This window comes from Manis javanica, chromosome 1, assembly GCF_040802235.1.
Source record: "Manis javanica isolate MJ-LG chromosome 1, MJ_LKY, whole genome shotgun sequence".
Classification (NCBI taxonomy): Eukaryota; Metazoa; Chordata; class Mammalia; order Pholidota; family Manidae; genus Manis; species Manis javanica.
Genome location: NC_133156.1, coordinates 62,951,041 through 62,971,113, shown reverse-complemented (window position 1 = coordinate 62,971,113; position 20,073 = coordinate 62,951,041). Strand labels below are relative to the sequence as shown.

The 20,073-nt window shown below is 42.7% G+C and overlaps 1 long non-coding RNA gene across 1 annotated transcript; it reads left to right on the top strand.

Annotated features, from left to right (window-relative positions):
* The first annotated feature begins 13,239 nt into the window (after positions 1–13,239).
* Positions 13,240–19,639, top strand: LOC140848320 (uncharacterized). The gene is made up of 5 exons (XR_012128991.1): positions 13,240–13,354; positions 13,484–13,600; positions 14,667–14,725; positions 19,226–19,286; positions 19,450–19,639. It is a non-coding gene; the product is annotated as an uncharacterized lncRNA (long non-coding RNA).
* Positions 19,640–20,073: the final 434 nt, after the last annotated feature.

Sequence of the window (20,073 nt, the reverse complement as noted above, 5' to 3'; positions counted from 1 at the left end):
TTTGATGAACCTCTATACTGTTTTCTGCAGTGGCTGCATCATTTTTCACTCCCACCAATACTTTACAAGGGTTTTAATTTTATACAGGAGTTTTATGCTTATGTTCATCAGGGATATTGGCCTTTAGTTTTCTTGTGGTGTCTTTGTTTGGCTACTACATTTTTCAGTTCATTTATTGTACTCTGATTTCTATTTGGTACTTTTAAAATATTTTATTTTTGTTGAAATTCTCTTCTTCATTCACTGTTCTCCTGACTGCAGAAACATCACTATCATGGTTATTCTGAATGCTCAGTTGGGTAAGTCATATATATCTCTATTTCACAATGGTCAGTTTCTGAACGTTTATTTTGTTCTTTTTTTGGAACATGTTTCCCATGTCTCCATTTTTCTTGATTGTCTGTGTTGGTGTCTATGCCTTACATAAAACTTCTCCCAGGCTTCATGGACTGAACTGGTACAGGAGAGGTCCCTCACCACTATGTCCAGGGACCTCTCAAACCTTTGTGCTAATCAAACCTGCTTCTATGTTCTTAGCAGCCCAGAGGCATCCAGTGTATGCTGAGTCCTGTCAGTACTCAGAGAAATGAGATGAAAGCCAATTCCAGACAGCCTACAGAAATTTTGGATTGCTGAACGTTCTGTCCAATGCTCCCTCTCCAGACAGAAGCTGGGATCTGCGGGTGTTTGCCTGTTGCTCTGTGCTGGGTTGGGAGGCGGGGCTGTGGTGACTAGCTGGATGCTAGATCATCTTTGTTCCTGTGGCCCATAGGGTCCAGCATTATGGTAGTCCCATCAGTGCTCTGAGACAGGTGAGCCTGAAGCCAGTTCCTGGGGCAGCAGAGGAGAAGCTGAGGCATTAGATGTGCAATGCGACCCTCTCACTCCTCAGGGAGGGGCTGGGGCTTATTACTTGTTCCTTCTTCAGGCTGGGCACCATGGTTAAGTGCCTGTACACCAGTTCAAACCACCCCACTTCCCTTTCTGTAACCCCTGGGGGCTCACAAATGCCCTGCTCTGTCAGCTTTCTGAGACAGGCTAGGTACAAGCCAGCTCCTGGGGTAGCACTCAGAGAAGGTGGGACCCTAGGTATATGGTCCAACTCTTCTGCTTCTTAGGGAGAAACTTGGAGCTGGGGGTTCCCTCCTAGTCTCATGGCATGTACCAGGGGTGGGGATTATGGCAAGAGGGGTTTTCTGTTTTCCCTACTGGTTTTGATGTAGCTGAATTTGCATTTGCTCAGGATGCAGGAACCTCTTAACTGGTTTCCGGATTTCTCACAAAGGGTATTGATCCGTGTGATGCTGTTGAATCACTGTGTCTGTGGGGAGAAGGAGAGTTCAGGCTTCCTATTCCACCATCTTGCTGATATCAAGAGCTTCAGCCTGTCTTTCTAACTTATTCCTGAAACCATTACAGGGTCCCAAATTCTGTTGCCATCACTCAGAGCAATAAGAATGGTATTTTAAACTCTAAGTTTGCTCTCTCCAATCCCAGCCCTCACAGTATACTGTATATACTCATATTAAATGACACAAGATGATTTTTATTGTCAAAGTGATGGAATTTCAGGGGCAGAATCATTTCCAGTTAATAGTGTGACATTAGTAGTTGGTAGATTTAGCTTCAGCCCCAGGAGCTAAGTCGAGCTTGCTCATCTGCCTTCAGCAATGCTGGAAACTTAGTTCAAAAGGACCATTTGGAGAGCAGAGCCGCCAGCTGCCTGCTCACTGCTCCTTAGATAAGGGAGGCCCATTCCCTTGGCTTATTCTCTGAGCATAATATGCTCACAGCATCTGTCAGACTCATTGCTTACAAAAGAAAAGGACTTACTTTAAATCAGCTTGAGCACAAAATGAACTTAAGCAACTAACTCAGGTAACTCTTGCAACTAAAAAGTCAAGGGCTCAAACCATGTCGCCAGGACTCAGCTTCTCTCTCTTCCTCTCTCAGCTCTGTTTTTCCATGTTGGCTTCATTCTAAGGTAGGTCCTTTCCGCATGGTGGTCCCCAGAAGTTCCTGTCCTATATCTTACCAGCATGTTAACCCCAGCAGAAAGTTTATCTTCTCTTTATTTTCTTCATTCTTATGTGTTTATAGCCAAAGTCCCAGGATCTGAGACTCACTGGTCTGTCTCAGAGTCACTCACTCTCCCCGGGGGTTGGGGTGCTCTCATTGTCCATTCCTAGAAGTTCGGGGTTGGGTTAGCCCTGGCCCAGCTATGTGGACAGAGTGCACAAGAGTGTTTCTGTGAAGGAAAATCAACTCATTGTGTTAGAATAGAAAGGAATGGACATTGGGCAGGTGTAATGGTTGATTTTATGTGTCAACTTGATTGACATGAGGGTGCCCAGATATTTGGTCAAATATTATTCTGGGTGTTTCTGTAAGGATGTTTTGGGGTGAGATTAAAATTTAAATTGGTTGACTTGAGTAAAGCCAATTGCCCTCCCTCATTTTGGTGGGCACCTTGCAATCACTGGAGGCCTGAACAGGACAAAAAACTGAACTTCCCCCAAGTACGAGAGTTCTCTTTACCTGAGGGCCTTTAAACTGGGCCACTAGCTTTTTCTTGCCTTCAGACTCAAACTGAAATATCAGCTCTTCTTGCGTCTTGAGCCTGCTGGCCTTTGGGTTCGAGCTCACACCACTGGTCCCCCTGGGTCCCAGGGCTTCAAACTCAGCCCAGAACACCACCAGCTCCCCTGGGTCTCAACTTGCCAAGTCATTCTGCAGATCTTGGGACTTGTCAGCCTCCATAATAATGTAAACCAATTCCTTATAATAAATATCTATGTAAATGTATCTATCCTATTGCTTCTGTTTCTTTGGAGAACAATTTGCTGACTGATACAGTAGGCAAAATAATGGAAACCCTTCACAATCTGTACTTCCTCTCTCACCCTCTCTATTTGTTTTAAGGCCCTGTGTTCTATCTACCCTCATCCCCTCTCCCTGTTTCTGAAATAGTGGACAGCCCCTTCCACAGCTCATCCTCATCCTCTCCTTGAAAGTCCTCCCTTGTTTTATTCTGGGAGAACTGGACGTCACCCACTTTATAGTGTCACACAGCACTGGAGTTTCCCTACAAGTTGCTGCATTCTCTTTGCACGGACTTCTTTAGCTCCCCAGCCTTTCAGGGAGAAAGGGCACTTTGCTTGCTGTGCACACACTACCTACAAAGAGCTGTGTTAGTGTTCTGTGGAACGTAGATAGGAAATACTTGGCTTTCCTCACAAATGGGGTAAGAGCCAGCTAACCGTAGTCTTCTCCTTCCCTCTCCTAAACTTCTTTCTTACTCATCTCTAGTCAGGCAATTCATGGTATTTTTTTCAAACCATATTTTATCTCCAGCTCTCAGGGCGGGAATTAGGTTCTGTGACCAGTTGCAATAAACCAGAATGATGACTGGGAGAGCGCAATGGAGTCAGCTTGAGTAGCAAGGGAGAGGCGAGCAGCATGGCGCTGGCCTCTCGGGTGGGTCGAGCCTGCCACAGGGGTGGAGGCTGGACGTGGGACTGCCATGTCTAATGTGGAGGGGCGGCAATTACCAACGGAACCAGAAGACCCGTGCCCACAGCATCTGGCTCACCTCGGAGAAGCCGATCCGGCATACTGTCAGCGACCACAAGGCCCTGGGAGCAGACTGGTGCCGCCACTGTCCTGATGCGAGATCATGGTGAGGCCACCGCACTTTTCTAGGTTTGTCTCCCGCTCTGTAACTTGAAGATAATGGGCCTTCGGCCGGCTGCGTGGCTGTGCCAGCCCTGCCCTGCGAGGCTCTCAGAACCTCGTATTCAGGACGGCTCCACTCTTGGGTTAGTGCTCTGCTGTCGCCGCCTTGAAATCCCTAGGAAGTTTTGAATAAGGGGCTCGGCATTTTCCCTTTGCACTGAGCTCTGCAAATTATGCAGCTGGTGCTCAGGCCAGTCGGTGGTCCCACATGACCCCTAGGGTTGTTCAATGGATAAGGGACCTAAAGTCCTACCAGTCTGGAATAAAACGGGTTAACAGGTAACAAAGGTAAACACGTTTCTGTGTCAAAGGACATCTCAAAGTCTTAAGCATGTATAAACTTTATAATTCTCCAGAAAGCGGATGTGAAGGTCATTTTCTAACCTTATTTGACCACAAAGTCCCCCCCCTCAACACCCCCAACCCCATTTTTTTTAAGAAGCATCTCTTGTAAAAAGTATTACACACAATACACAATACACTTTGGGAAACGTTGGCCTCAGTGTTTGCTTAGGTGTCTGTAAAGTCAAGCAACCTGTAGTTTTTTATTAGAATGAGTCGTGTGTGAAGAGTGGAGGGGTGGGGTGGGAAATAAAGCTGGAATTAAGGAGTGGGGATCATACAGCTCTGTGGCCCAGGACTCTGTTGCAAAGAAGAGGTACACTGCTATCATCTCACTGAAGCCCGTGTAGACCCACAATTTTTCTCCTCTGAGTCTTTGCTTATGTTGTTTTGTCTACTTAAATGCTCTGCTCATCTTCATTTAGTAAATTATTTTTGTTTCTTATTCCAAAATACACCTCAGATTTATCTCCCTTTATAACTCCTACCTTCACCCTCCGTAAAGCACATTGTGGCAAATGGACCAATGCTATTCACCTGCCACCTAATTCCTTTGCAGCTCCAGCCTGTTCTCTGCATGGTGCTCTGACTTGACATCTCTGCAAAATGCAAATTGGCCTCATGCCACTGCCCAGCTTAAAACCCTTCAAAGGCTCTGCTTCAATTAGGAGAACATTCAATGAGTGAAAATCCTTCCAATGAGTTTCAATACCCGAACCCCACCTACTTCTCCATTCTCTTCTCCAGCTGGCTTGCTCGTTGCCCCTATTCTCCACCACATTGACTTTTGAGTATTTCTTGATCATCCCAAATTCTTTTTCTCTTCAGGAACTTTTCATTTATTGCTCACAATATCTTGAATATTCCCACCCCTGCTTTTTAACTGGCTGGTTCTTAATCATTCCTCAGAATCTCCATTAAAAATCATCTTCTTAGCAAGAACTGCCCTGAGCACTTTGCCAAAGCACCAGCAGCACCACCTATCTGGCTAATGCCATCCGTGCACCCTGCTCATTCACTTCTTAGTAGCCATAACAAGCTATAGTTAATTAGTTTACTTGTTCATTATCTTATTCATCATTAGAATGTAGATATCTTGAGGGCAGGGTCCCTCTTGTAGCTCCAGTTCTTAGCACATGCCTGGCACATTGTAGATGTTCACTAAATACTGACTGAATGACTGACTGACAGAATTCCTAAAGGTCTGTCAAATGCTGGCTCCTTATCGATGGTGTCTTTTTTGACTTCTCCCAACCACAAGTGATATCTTCTCTGCCTGAATGCCTGTTGCTCTTTATTTGTACTCCTTTATAGCTCTAGTCTTTGCCTCTTAGTATTATTTGTGGGTTTGTTATACCCTCCTAGATTCTCAAGTTCCTGGAGCAATATCCTACTGTTCTTTTTGTACTCCTGCTATGTCTGGCACAGAATAGGTGCTCAGTAAATTCTGATTGAATTGATTTGAATAATTGAAAAAGCTTTCAATAGAACAGGCAACTAAAATCATGTTGGAGAGGTTTATTTAAAAATAAAACCACAGTCCACATCACTAATTACCAGGGAAATGAAAATTAAGACTACAATGAAATATCACCTCACGCCAGTTAGAATAGCCAACATCTAAAAGACAAGGAACAACAAATACTGGTGAGGATGCAGAGTAAGGGGAACCCTCCTATACTGTTGATGGGAATGTAAATTAGTTCAACTATTGTGGAAAGCAATATGGAGGTTCCTCAAAAACACTAAAAATAGAAATACCATTTGACCCAGGAATTCTACTCCTAGGAATTTACCAAAAGATCCCTGATTCAAAAAGACATATGCACCCCTGTTTATCGCAGCACTATTTACAATAGCCAAGATATGGAGGCAATCTAAGTGTCCATCAGTAGATGAATGGATAAAGAAGATGTGGTACATTTACACAATGGAATATTACTCAGCCATAAGAGGAAAACAAATCCTACTATTTGCAACAACATGGATGGAGCTAGAGAGTATTGTACTCAGTGAAATAAGCCAGGTGGAGAAGGATAAATACCAAATGATTTCCCTCATTTGTGGAGTATAACAACAAAACAAAACTGAAGGAACAAAACAGCAACAGAAAAAAAAAACAAAACAGCTGCAGACTCACAGACTCCAAGAAGGGACTAGCAGTTACCAAAGGGAAAGGGGATGGGGAGGGTAGGTGGGCAAGGAGGGAGAGGGTATTAGGGGGTATTATGATTAGCACACATAATGTAGGGAGGGCACATGGGAGGCAGTATAGCACAGAGAGGACAAGTAGTGACTATAGCATCTTACTACGCTGATGGACAGTGACTGCAATGGGGTGTATGGGGGGGACTCTATAATATCGGTGAATGTAGTAACCACAATGTAGCTCATATGAAACCTTCATAAGATTGTATATTAATGATATTAAGCACAAAAATAAAAATAAAATAAAACCACAATAAGCACTGGACACCTTGCCAAAAGTGGGCATGTTTCCTAGCCATTTTACAGATCTTGGAGAATGGCCTAAACACAGAGCTCCACTGATCCAAACAGGCTTCATTAAACAATCCCTGGGCCTTTGAGATGGATGGCATGCAAGCCAAGTCCTGACGGGGAGGGAGAAGAGAACTCCCACCTCCAGGTGCTCCTGGCCCCAGTTAATGGCCCTGCCATGGACACTTTCAAGAGGAAACTCTGCTGTGGTCATGAGGACTCAGTGGTGCTTCTTTTCCTGGACCTTTCTGACATTTCCTCTGATTGCCGAGGAAGCCTGGATAGATGTGCCTGAGTGGGACTGCAGTGAAGACCCGGGGAAGAGGAGGGTGTCAGAACGGGTCAGGACTCTCAAATGTCAATGACATGGCCATTCTGCCCTCATTTGGTTTTATCTCTGAAAGTAATAATCCATACCTCACACGGTTGTTATATTAATTAAGATAATATATATGTCTTAACTTTATATGCATAAGTGTTACATTACTTCCTCTCTTCCCATTCCAGGTGAGAGCTCTATATGTGACCTCCAGGGTGGACCACCTCGGAGCACATAGCTAGAATTTGCAAAGAAGGGAAAGCAGATTGGTATATACGTGTGTGTGTGTGCATATGGTTCATGGGCACACACGTGGTATACAAAGGGGACCTTTATATTTGCTATGTATTTTGATATAATAAGTGAACAATTAAATGATGTGCATTAGTATCTGTTACTTTTGCATCCAGAAGAAAATGGAATTGGAATTTTGATCTCAATATGGAGAGAGTGACTTGCTGGACTAATGTTAGCATATACAAAGAAAAGTTCTACAACTTTGAAGAGGCAAACAAATAAGAATGAATTTAACCTGAGACAGACTGATAAGTAGCATAGAAAAACTAGAATTTCTTTTTTAAAGTTTTCTCAAGAGCGAGAGTGAGGGATGTCCTGATAGATGTAGAAGCCTTTTCAAGTAAGTTTCCATTATTTGTTAAATCAGTACTGGAAATGAGTGATTAAATGAATATCTGTATTAGTTTTTCAGGGCTGCCAAAACTAAGTACCACAAATTGGATGGCTTTAACAACAGAAACTTGTTGTCTCACAGTTCTGCAGGCTAGAAGTCCAGAATCAAGAGGCCAGTACCAGACTTCTCTCCATGGCTTGTAGATGGTTGTTTTTCTCCCTGTCTTCATATCATTCTCCCTCTTTGTGTATCTGTCTTCAAGTTTCCCCTTTTTATAAGGACACTAGTCATTGGATGAGGGCCCACACTAATGTACTTATTCTAACTTGATTACCTCTGTAATCAAGTCTCCAAATATGGTCACATTTTGAGGTCCTGGGGGTCAGGACTTCAACCTATGAGTCCAGGGTGGGGGATAAAATCCAGCTGAATTTCTTAACGTTTCTTAAACTTGGAAGTCCACGCTAAGTGCTATGCTCCTAGCTCAGCAAAAGAGAAGTTAAATTATGTGAAGATGGTCACTTTTGTGTTTCTGCCAATCAGTTCTTGACACAGGTATGGAAAACAGATTCCTTGGATATAGAACACATCTGGTAAGAGCTCTTTGAAGCTTCAGGAAGCACCTGCAACAGGTTTATTTCTCCTTTTAAATGTGGTATGACAAGTTCACCACTGGGCCACATGCAGTGAATGCACGGAGCTGACAGGCCTGTGTTTGCTGGGAAATTAGCCCCACAACAGCCTGCCTTTGGTTTTCAGGAAATGTAGCTTCTGGGACATAATCCATGTGCCTTATATATCCTAGTCTCTACCCTATGTATTTCCTCCATTCTCTCATTATAAATGGGCAGGAGGTCAAAGAAGAAGGCAAAACTAAACAGACAAACATAAAACTCTCAGAAACTTTTATATGGAAGCAATTTGATGGAATTTGAGGCAAATATGTCACAATGCTGCTGTTATTTAAAATAGCTGTCTTTAAAGTTTTGTTTAACTGACTTTAAAACGGCATGGAATTGGATAAGCCCTGTGTTTTTTGCATTTCTTTTACAATTGTAAGATGTAGAAAATGATACATATATTTATTTTGTTGTTAATGAAAGCTTAATTTAAAAGGACACAATATTGACGAAGGAGATTCATAGAAATAGCCATCTGCCCTGACATTCAATACTATAAAAGCAAGCACAGCAAAATGGTAGGGAGCTAATGCAGCAAGTTCCAAAATGTTAATATTTCAGAGAATCCTCCCCAACTATTTGTTTCTTTGCTCCTCCATCCCACTAACAGTTGCTTTAGTGACAGAGTGGTACTAGAGCCATTTATTAGATAAAACAATGGAGTTTGGTCAGAGTGCAGACCCTCTCAGTCCTTGAGGGAAGACACCAGTTGTTAAGGGGAAGAGCACGTTTTCTACAGGCATATCAAAACTGGCTAGGAGCTGATATAGCAAAAAGTCAGAAAGCCTTTGGTGAAGGGTTTTAGCCCTCTTTTTTGCAAAAACCAGATCACCCCATATAAAGACATGACATAGCCCTCTGAAATCTTCCCTGGAGCTTAGCGAATAGATTTGAATATGCTTACTAAAAATGGCTGCATAAATATTTTTCTTTGCTCATGTCAGAGCATGCTAATCAGAGAGGTTCTTTGAAAACAATATTTTTATCTGTACCTCAAATTCATCTATACCCATTAGCTGCTCAATTAGGCGAAACAAACTTTTAGTTGCATGCCAGGGGCTTAATTTAATTTGCCTGGGATAAGCAGCTGGCCATAACTGTGAAGCCCTGTGTTTTTTTCAGAAATTAAACCAAAGTAGTGAAGCAAAAACTCTTAAAATACAGTGTGGAATCTGAAGCGGACTGTAGTTCATAATGTGTGGAAATTCAAAGCAATTTAAAAAGTACCATGCAGGTATGTCAGTCACATGCTCCTGGTTTTGTTCACGTTTCAGTTACTGCTTGTTTTGTTTTGTCTTATTTTTCTCTTTTCACTCTGGTCCTGTGGATTCTAAATCAGGACAATTCAAGTAACATCAGTTCATGAAGACAAAAGCTTTTTGTTTGATCATGGCTGAGGGGTGTTCAGTTCAGGCAAGAACTAAGCAAAATAAAAGTTGTCTTTCTAAATCCTTTGCCTAATGGAATTTTCTTGGACTCAGAATGTAAATTCTATTAAATTACTTTTCAGTCATCATAAATATACTTAAATATTTCTAGATAATGAAACGCATTTGGCCTAAATGCAAAACAAAAAATAATTTACATTGGTAGAAACTGTTCATTTTGTCTTTAGTCACTTATAGTAACATCCAATTAATGCAATTCTTAGAAAAAGGAAGGATAGAAGGTCGATTCTTTATGGCATATAAAATAAATACATATTGGGATGAGGCACCTTCCTGGAAAACAAGGCAGTCAATAGTAGAGCTTTTTCCACTGAAAGTCACTGCCACGCATGTCGTGTGGAAAAGCTGGAAGAACCAGAGATGAGGCATCAGAGACTCAGGGTAAGAGTCCTGCTTTGATACTGATATTAGCTGCTTGGCTTCAGAGCGGTCACTTGATCTTGTCTAAGTAGTCTTGTATGTGCAAATGTGAAAGAAACACTCTCTGTTGTATACAGCCCACATGGTTGTCTTTATCAAAAGAGACAAATATGAGAGTGATTAATGTATTTCAGGGGAGGATGTACAGGGGGAAGACTGGGTTCAGAGAAAATTTGGAAGTGAAGAGCAAAGTGGCCACAGTAGACTGAGCAGGATGGCCTGAAAGAAAAGCATCTGTGAGTGTGAGTAGGGAGGAGCTGGGTGAGGGCCATGTGGAGCTGTTGGGGGAAGGGAATATTCTACCCGGACAGTCTTTGTTGGGGTACTGTTCCATCTCCATATGGTGACAGTAGGATTTAAGAATCCTGACAGGGTTGGGGTCAGGTGCAGGAAGGCAGTCAGCACGAATAACTGCACTGTGCTGATGACTGAGTCCCCTGCCAAGCCTGGTAGGTGGGAACAGTTCATGCAGTGGGAGAGTGATGAGTGATGAGGGGATCATTGAAAAGAGGAAAAGGCAGAGAAAAACACTCGGCATTCAGTGCCCAGAGCTGCTCAGCATGCTGGGCTCGTCCAGCAGGAAAAGGAATAGGAAGAGGAATTTGGTTGACGAGCTCTCATTTGTAGGTTCCCTTGCTTGGCTGCCAATGAGGAGGAGACACTGCTCACGGCTGAGTTTGCCAAAGTGAATAAATGTGAGTTATGTTAAGAAATTAACAGAAGATGAATTTCAGGCAACTCTCTGGAAAACACAGTCTGGTGATAAGATCCACTGGATTGTGAAATAGCCTTTCAGTGGGAAGGGAAGGGTGTGCCATCATTTAAGATGTTTAAAACAAGACCAGCTAAAGCATCTGCTAGACTCTTATCCAGAAGAGAAAAATCCAGACCTGGCAAGAGATGAGCCCGCTGGTGTCTGGGAGCTTTCACACCTCTCATTCTTGATGTTGAAAAGTTGTGGTCAAGTCCCTGAACATTTTCACAAGCACATCTCAGACTGGGAGTTGTGTGGCTCATCAGTCATTCTGTTGATCTCTAGGATTCAGTGCCAGCTGCAGAATTTCAAGCAGATGTGGCAAAACAGCCAAGACCACCTTTCAAATTCATATCCTCTTTGTCTCTCACTCTGGTTTTATCTTTGGAAGAATCTGAGTGTATTTTTAAAGGGCAAGTTAGGTGATGTTAGAGATGAAAAAAAAAAGGAGAAAGAAAAAGCTATTTAAGAGAGAAAGCTTCCACATTCCTAAAGTATATTAAAGGAAGAAGAATTGCAAATGCCCAGATTTAAGTACTGTGCCTTTGATCTGACCCAACCCAGAACAATCGTCAACTGTTAATTATGATTTGAGCATTAGGCCCAGCAAATTGATAATTCCAGACCATCTTCCCTCTAATATGTCTAATATGTTGCTAGTACATCCCTTGGCGATTTGTTAGCAAAATGAACTATATCCTTGATAAGACTGCCACTTGAGAAGAGATGCATCTGGAAGGACTGGCAGGAGAGAAGGGATAGGAGTGCTCCCTGTGTAAGTCACAGACCAGCTGTCAGCTCTGAGTCTCTGAGCGAGGCTGATTGGGGAAAAGACAAGTGCAGATCAGAGTTGAAAATACTCGTTTTGAATGAATTTGTCAAAAGTTTGCCTTACTTAATTTCCAAGAGATACCAGTGGCTTTGAACGGCCTGCTGAGAGTAGCATTTCCATAACCTACCATTTCCTACCACGTGCTATGTGAAAAAGCAGAAAGAACCAGGATGGGGCTTCAGAAGTTCAGAGGATGAGTCCCGGCTCTGGCACTGGTATTAGTTGTTTGACCATATTGTCTCAGTTTCCTGGTATGTGAGAGGTGAAAGAAATAAGGCTTATCTTTCATATATGTAGCCCACAGCACTGTCTTTACTGAAGGAAAAAAATGGAAGCAATTAGTATATTTATTCTGAAAGAATAGCAGTTAGATTTAAAAAATTTGGCCTATCAAAGTCAACTCCTCTATCCATTTAGGAACTGGAGTTTATCCTTTTACTTAAGCTCCAGCAATTCTTCATTTTTCTTCCGGTATTGTCTTATTCAGGTTGCTATAACAAAAATACCATAGCCTGGGAGCTTAAACAGCAGAAATTTATTTTTCAGAGGCTGGAAGCTGGAAAGTCCAAGATCAAGGTGCCGGCAGATTCAGTTCCTGGGGAGAGCCTTCCCGGTTTGCTGATGGAGATCTTTCTGTGTCATCACATGGTGAAGACAGATAGTTTCTCTTGTGTCTTTTATAAGGGCACTAATCCCATTCATGAAGTCTCCACCCACATGGTGTAGTTCTCCCAAATAACCACCTGCAAATACCATCATATTGGGCATTAGGGCTTCAACATATGACTTTTGGGGAGACACAAACATCAATTTTCTCTTCTCTCCTGGATCACTCCCTTAGGCATACAATACTCTCAATATTTCCCATCCTAAAACAAACTTGCTTAAAACAAACAAAATCCTTCAGTATGTTATCATACCTATGATAAAATCCAAATTCTTTATCATGGCCAACAAGCCACATAATTTGGCTTCTACCCTCCTCTATAATCTAATTTCCTATTTCTGCCCCCATTGCATATTTTCTTCTGGTCATGTGAGCTTTCTTAGGTTCTGTGAACATGCCAGGCTTATTCATTCCTCAGGACTTTTGCAAATACTCTTCCCTCTGTCTGAAGTGTGCTTTCCAGATCTTTGGAAGAGTTTGTCTGCAGAATCCTTCCCCAGATATCCTATCTAAAATAGGCCTTGACCCTCGTTGTCTCACCTCAGTCCTCAACTAGATTATATTTTCTTCAGAGTTTTTATTACTGTCTGAAGATACACCTTTTGTTTTTTGTTTTTACTTGCTGTTCTGTGTCTTCCCAAATAAAATAAGTTCTCCAATGGCAAGGACTTTTTCAGTTTCCTGTTGGATCTTCAGTACCTAGAATAAGCCTAGCATACAGTAGGTGCTCTGCTATGGTCTCAATGTTTGTTTCCCCCACCAAACTCGTATGCTGAAGTCCTACCCCCTCCAGATGGCGGTATTAGGAGGCGGGGCCTTTGGGAGGTGCTTCGCTCATGGGGTGGGAGCCTCATGAATGGGATCAGTGTTATTATAAAAGAGCCTCCGCAGAGCTCCCTTAGCCCTCCCCCCGGCGGGGACAGAGCAGGAACATGCCGGCTCTGAGGTAGGAAGAAGGCTCTCACCAGAGAGGGCCCATGTCGGCGCCTCCGCCTCGGACTCGCCAGGCTCCAGAAGCGAGAAACAGGTCTCCGTTGTTTATAAGATACCCAGTCGGCGGTATTTTGTTACAGCAGCCTACATAGACTAAGGAATGCTCCATAGTGGTTTATTTTTGCATCTTCTTAATTCATTATACCTTTTAAATTTCTTTCAGAATCTCTTTGTCATGTTTAACTTTTGAGGCAAAAGGAGCCCAGTTCTTTGTGGAGCCAGAAGATACCTGCTGTCCTGGCTATAACTCCAACTGCTATTCTTTGTTCTCCTACTGATGGTGAGTAGCAGTGTTTGTTTCATGGCTGATTCTTTTATAACTCCTGTCTTTTCTTTCTCCCTAAGGAGTCCTAGACATGTCAGTGTATCATAGATCACAGGGGAAATTGACCACTTGGATGTGCTTGGGAATTGGCTTTTTGGTGAAACTAAAAAAAAACCTAGGTTCTTTTTTGATCACTTTCCTGAAACACAAATGTGTCAGTATGGAGACTGTGCATGGGGCACTGAGCCTGGAGAATGGAATGTGAGTGGGTAGCCAGACTTGGGGGTTGATCTTACGACACTGAAGAAGGCAGAACTGAGAACCTGGTGCATACACAATATGATTCCTCAAGGCAGAGCAGAGAGGGGCAGGGCTGGATGATGGGAGGTTACTGACGGCGGGTGGCAAGGCAAGAAAGGTGATCATACGGGTAAGCCACAGGAGCAGGTGCCATCTGCAGAAGGGAAGGCACAGTGGTAAAGAGGAAAACTTCCCCTCAGGAGTCCCTCAGTCTCTCATTTCTGGAGCACCAATCAGCTCTTTCCTCAACTTAACTGATTATTTAGGAATTTATTAAGTGCCCACATTCTTCCTGATAGGAGGCTAAAAGACCCAGTCTGTGTCCTCTAAATGCTTAGTCTGATGCACTTTTTAGTCTCAGTAAACCTACACACACAAGAAATCTTTGTTAAACCTATTAAACTTTGTTTAGTTTCAGGAAAGGAAAGGATGATGAAAATTGTTTAGGTTAGAGGACAGAAGGAAGGCGAACAGAAAAGAGACATGAAGAAGCCAGGTGCCTCCTTGAAAATAAAGAATTGTAACACATTTTTTCTTTATCATTTCAGTGTTTTTCAAAGGCTTCATCAGTGTAAGTAGTGGTTCTCTGGCAGGGGGATTTTTTCCTTTCTGTCTTCAGTTCACATCAGCATCGGAGCCTAGTTGATGAAAAAGGAGCTCAAGTCAGTCAGATAGGCACCTGATTCCCCAGTGTCTGACAATTTTATACAGGGGATTTTGAATGTAAGCATACGTTTATAAATGCTATTCTTATCTTCTATGCTTTTCTTTTTTTTCCTAGGACTCCTTGGAGAAGTTTGCATGACATTCTGTTTGACGTAAAATCAGCATGTGTCCCAAGTAAATCAACAACAGCTGTTTTAAATAGCAGATTGTATCCCAAAATACCATTCTGAACCAGGGGAAGAGCTGCTTGGATGCTTATGTATTCAGATTCACTGGTAGAACCCAGCATCTGGACACTGTGGCCATGGGTAGACAGAGTGTGTGCTGGCTGAGAGATGGTGGCCTATTTAACAGCAGAGAGACCTTTGGGGAAAATTTCTATGTGATTTCAGCGTTAGAGATGCCAGCAATTAAGGGAGGCCAGCTACACTTAAAGGAGTCATGCTTCTGTTGGAGCTTTTACTCAGAATCCTGGGGATTTCTGTAAATGGTTCAGAAAAGCAGTTCAATACCAGTTTGTCCCCTTCAAAAACACTCACACCAGTGTTCTAAAAAAATATTCAGGACCTCCCTCCCTCCAAGATTTCTCAGTATATGAAGAGCTAGTGGTGTCATCCAGTGTCGCTGGAACTTCTGTTGTATGACCTACAGATTGTTTTAGGTTCAGGGTAGAGCCAGCCATACCATTCCCTCATCGCCTCCCCTGACTGGGATTCCTGTAGCCATGCCTGCAGCACTGCCCTCAGCCTGGGTACCAGGACTCAGAGGAGGGCTAGGCATTTTCCTTTCACTCCTAACAACTGCTTCTTTGAGCAAGTTTGCCTTCTATGGTGCTGCCAAATGCCGGGCAACCTGCTGTGACTGTTCCACTGAGATGCAGGTCAACAGCTTCCGACTGTACGCAGCACATGAGTATTTCAGGAGCCTCAGAATGGGCCCCGTGGGCCTGGCCCAGGTGGGCTACCCTGCTCTTGGGAGCTTCCCTTCTGCCTTATTTTGCAGGCTTGTCAAGGCTTCATTATTTTCAATGACGGAAACTACACCACCTCTCACTTCTAACAGCTCCCTCCCTGCGTGGGCAGGCTTGCCCACTGGGTCTAATATTATAAGGCCCTCTGCCACCTTGTGCCCATTAGGATGGCTGCTTTCAAAAAACCAGAAAATAACAAGAGTTGGTAAGATGTAGGGAAACTGGAACTCTTGCATGCTGTTGATGGCCATGTCAAACAGGGCAGTTGCTGGGGAAAACAGTATGGTCATTCCTCAAAAAGTTAAAAATAGAATTACTATTATCTCATAATTCTGTTTCCAGATATATGTTCAAAAGAATTGAAAGTAGGATCTTGAAGAGATACTTATACACGCACATTCATTGCAGCATTATTCACAATAGCCAAAAAGAAAGCAGTCCCAGTGTCTGTAGACAAATGAATGGATAAATAGAATGTGCTCCACACTTACAATGAAATATTATTCAGCCTTAAAAAGCAAAGACATTCTTAGACAAAGTAAAAGAATGTTTACCAAGGGCTGGGGGAAGGAGAAAATGGGGAGTTATTGTTTAATGGACATAAAGTTTCAGTCTTGCAAGATGAATAGAGTTCTGGAAACTGGTTGTACAACCATGTGAATTGAGCTCAACACTATTGAACTGTACACTTCAAAATGGTTAAGATGGTAAATTTTTGTTACGTATGTTTTGCCACAATTATAAGTAAAAAAACAGTTTTAAAAAGGTCCCTATAACTAGTCTCAGTATCTCAAGGAATTGCTAGATTTGACCTTGTGCCCCAGATTCTCTGTGATATCCCACTTGTCTTTGTAGTGACAGTTCTAGAAAGTTGGGCTATTGGCCACAGCTAGTACACCTTTCCTAGAGCCTGAGGGCAGTCCCTCCCCACACCCCACACACACCCATAGACCTGGCTTTGGGACCCCTGCTACTCTGGGGCAGGGGTTTGAATATCTCCATTGGTCATATATCCCTTAAAGGAGTTACTGAGAAACATCAGTTCTGTCACTTACATCAGAGTTGTGCCTGGTGCAAGTAAAAATGTGAATACAGAAAGTTCACTGGTCTGGCTTGCGTTTTCTCACTGTTTTGGTGTCTTTTTCTTTGAAGTGCTTGATGTGGTATTTGATGAAGCACTTGCTGGTCCCTGACCTCTCTAGCCACAGAGAAAATTTATCTGAAAAACAAAACCACTTTTTAATTTTAGAATATTTACTGTTTAAAAGAAATAGGACAAAAGATTACAAGTTTCAGGGTTTTTAGAATGCCTTCCAGATAGGTCCAAATCATACCCATCCTTTAAGGCACAGCTCAAATGCTAAATGAGCCTCTGAGTCAGAAATGATCAATAACTTCCTCTTTTGAATTCCCATATCATTTTATCTAAAACTCTCTTAAGACATTTATACTTTTTATCCTGGATTATGGTTATTGATATTTATCTTCCATGTAGACTCTGTGTAGTATTGACTATTGTAGAGCTGTGTCTCCCACAATGCCTGCACATGTAGGATGCTTAATAGATATTTGCTGCCTATGAAGTATGGAAGTCCTTGAAAGGGTTATGCTAACTCTGCAAAAACCAAAATTTTAAATGGCAAAATTTCTGGCCCTGTAGCTCCAGGGCAGTGCAAGTATCTTTGGATAAGGGCTGTGGGCCATTTCTGGTTCTTCCCAAATCACCCTCCGCAGGCTGTGACTCACACAAAGCTTGGCTCCAAGTGTAAAGTTGCTAATGAAACAAATGCAAAGTGATTTTGACCACCCACCCAAGTCACCATGGAATCTAATTAACAAGGGTGGTCCTGACCAATACATGAGAAGAAAGTTCACGTGTGTGCTAACATTGCCAGCGAGACCTTTAGGAGGAGATAAGTTCTCCTTGAGTGGCAAAAATGATCATTTCACAGACAGAAGCAGCCTGGTTGTTTCAATTGAGCACAGACAGTGAGGTCTTCTTGGCTGGGGAGATCCAGACTTAACTCTTTCAAGTGAACAACAACGGGCTCTCCAGCTTCCAAAGCTCATTTCTTCTGCCTGCCGCTCTCTTTTTCTAACTCATGCCGAAGGTCAGAGAAAGGACAGAGTATAAATGAAATTTTAAAAAAAATGATTACCAATACTTTTCCCGCAGAGGTTAATTTCTGTTCAGAATCCTCTTCACAGGAGTTAGAATGCCACATAAAATCAGTGGAAACGGCATCTAAATTGGTCTTTCTCTGGGAAAGAGATGTTGACAAACCCTCCATGGGACACTCCACTGAGTTAAGTATTCTTGCTCTTCTCCCCTTTGTAATTAACAGGGTTTTGCTCCCTCAAACTCTTAGAACAAGCCACTTCACTTGACTCTTTCATGCAGATCCTATAGTCACTCTTCTGTGTCCACCGAAAACAATGAATGTGGGAACCATTGTTCATGGCTTCTTGCTTACCATGTTTACAACGGCCTGGGAGTATGTGGATGAATCCCCCAAAGTGGCCCCTCATCAAGTCTCTTCCCGGTGGCATGTACATTTATCCCTTTATGAGCCTACTGAATGGGGCTTATATATGCAGAATTTTCACCATTATCCAATATTTATTTGAGCGCAAACACTAAGCCAATACAGAACATAAATTTAGATAGTATTTCTGCCCATAGGGACATGCATGGTGGATGTAGAGCAAAACGATTAATGGAGAAAAGTACTACTTAGAGGATGAGGGCCAGCACCTGCATCCTTTCTGTTTTCCCTTCCTCACAGGCCTTGTGCCAGAAGCTGCCTTCTTTCCTCATGGGTCTCCTCTCTTCCCACCGCACCAGCCAGCCCTTCTTTTGCCCCCATGTCCGATGCACTTGCAGACTTGAAAACTGGCTTTGGCTCCTCTGAAAGCCTGAACCCAATGTTTAAATCCTTTGTTTTGAAAGGTGGTTGGGTTGTTCTACCAGAGATACTAATTCATATGCAAACACTACAGTAAGTGCTCCCAGGTTTGGGGGTGGAAATGATGACCTTAGAGAGCCAATACCACTGAGTATAAACTGATTGTATGCTAGTCACAGAGCTGAAAAAGTGTGTTCAGGTATGGCCTATGACCTAACGTGTCATATGATTAAAAGGATCTTGGGATTCTCCCTATGGAAAATACAGGGGTTTGGAGCAGATTTACATGGGACTTCCTCGTCTTCCTTTGTTATCTCTTACCCCTCAAAATTTAATCTGATTCCAGAAAGTGAGACAGCAATCCTGGTATGTTCCATTTCATTAATTGTCTTTTAAGTAACATTAATTGAGCATCTGCTATGTGTAGGTATGTTTCTCCAGAGAAGCAGAACTAATAGAGTTTGTTACAAAGAATCAGTCCATGTAATTATGGAGGCTGAGAAATCGTACAGTCTGGTGTTTGCAAGCTGGAGGCCTGGAAAAGCCAGTGGTATAAATTCCGTTCTAACTCCAAAGGTCTGAGAACCAGAGGGGCCTGGTGGTATAGGTCTCAGTCTGAGAAGACTGAGGTCTCAGCTCGGCAGTCAGGCAGAGAGAGTGGATTCAACTTTCTTCTGCCTTTTTGTTCTATTTGAACCCTTAGTGAGTTAGTTGATGCCCACCCACACTGGGGAGGGCAGTCTGTTTTACACAGTCTACCAATTAAAATGCTAATCTACTCTGGAAATTCCTCCACAGAGACACCCAGAAGTAATACAACCGGATATCTGGGCATCGTTTGGACCAATCAAGTTGACAGGTAAAATAGCAGCTCTCTGTGCTAGGTGCAAATGAGTAAGATCTGAGCTTTACCTTTGCTGGGCAAAACTGCTAAATCATTTCTTCCTGACAGAGAGTCTCTACTAGTTTTTGTCATCCAGCTCTTGCCTGCTCCTCCACCTTTGCTTCCCTCTCCTCACCAGGTATGACAGAGCAGCTTGGAGTTACCTGAGTGAGCTGTGCTCTCCCAAGCCTTTGACAGCAGGCACATGCCATTTCCTCTGAAGGGAGTGGCCTCCCTGTATTTGTGCGTTATCCCTAACACAACCTGTCCTTCGAATCTGAGCTCAAGAGCCCCCTCCTGTATAAGCCTTCCTTGATTTCTTAGTCAGATTTGAATGCTCTTTCCCAGAAACTCATACACAATCGCATAAGCTTGCTAAGAATAGTGCCTCATCCCAAAATTGTAAGCTCTTTGAGAGCATAGACCATGTATTTTTACTTCTTTATCCCCATTGTGTTTCCTAATGGCTGGGTAGGTACTCATGAATAGCTGATGGTTGAAAAAATAAACAAATAAGTAAATGCAGAAAGTGATTAATACTTGAGAGGTACTGAATGGCAGTTCTCATTTACTGAGTGCTTCTTTCACATTAGCCTTACTGTGCTGTGCTTTCTATATGCATTACTTCATTGTTATTTCCCATGTAATAGATGAGGAAACTGGGCTTGGAGAGGTTAATTAACATGCCTGATTTGACATGGTTCTAAGTGAGGGAGGAAGATTTGAACTCGGGCCTGTCTGGTTTTTCATAATTGCAACATGG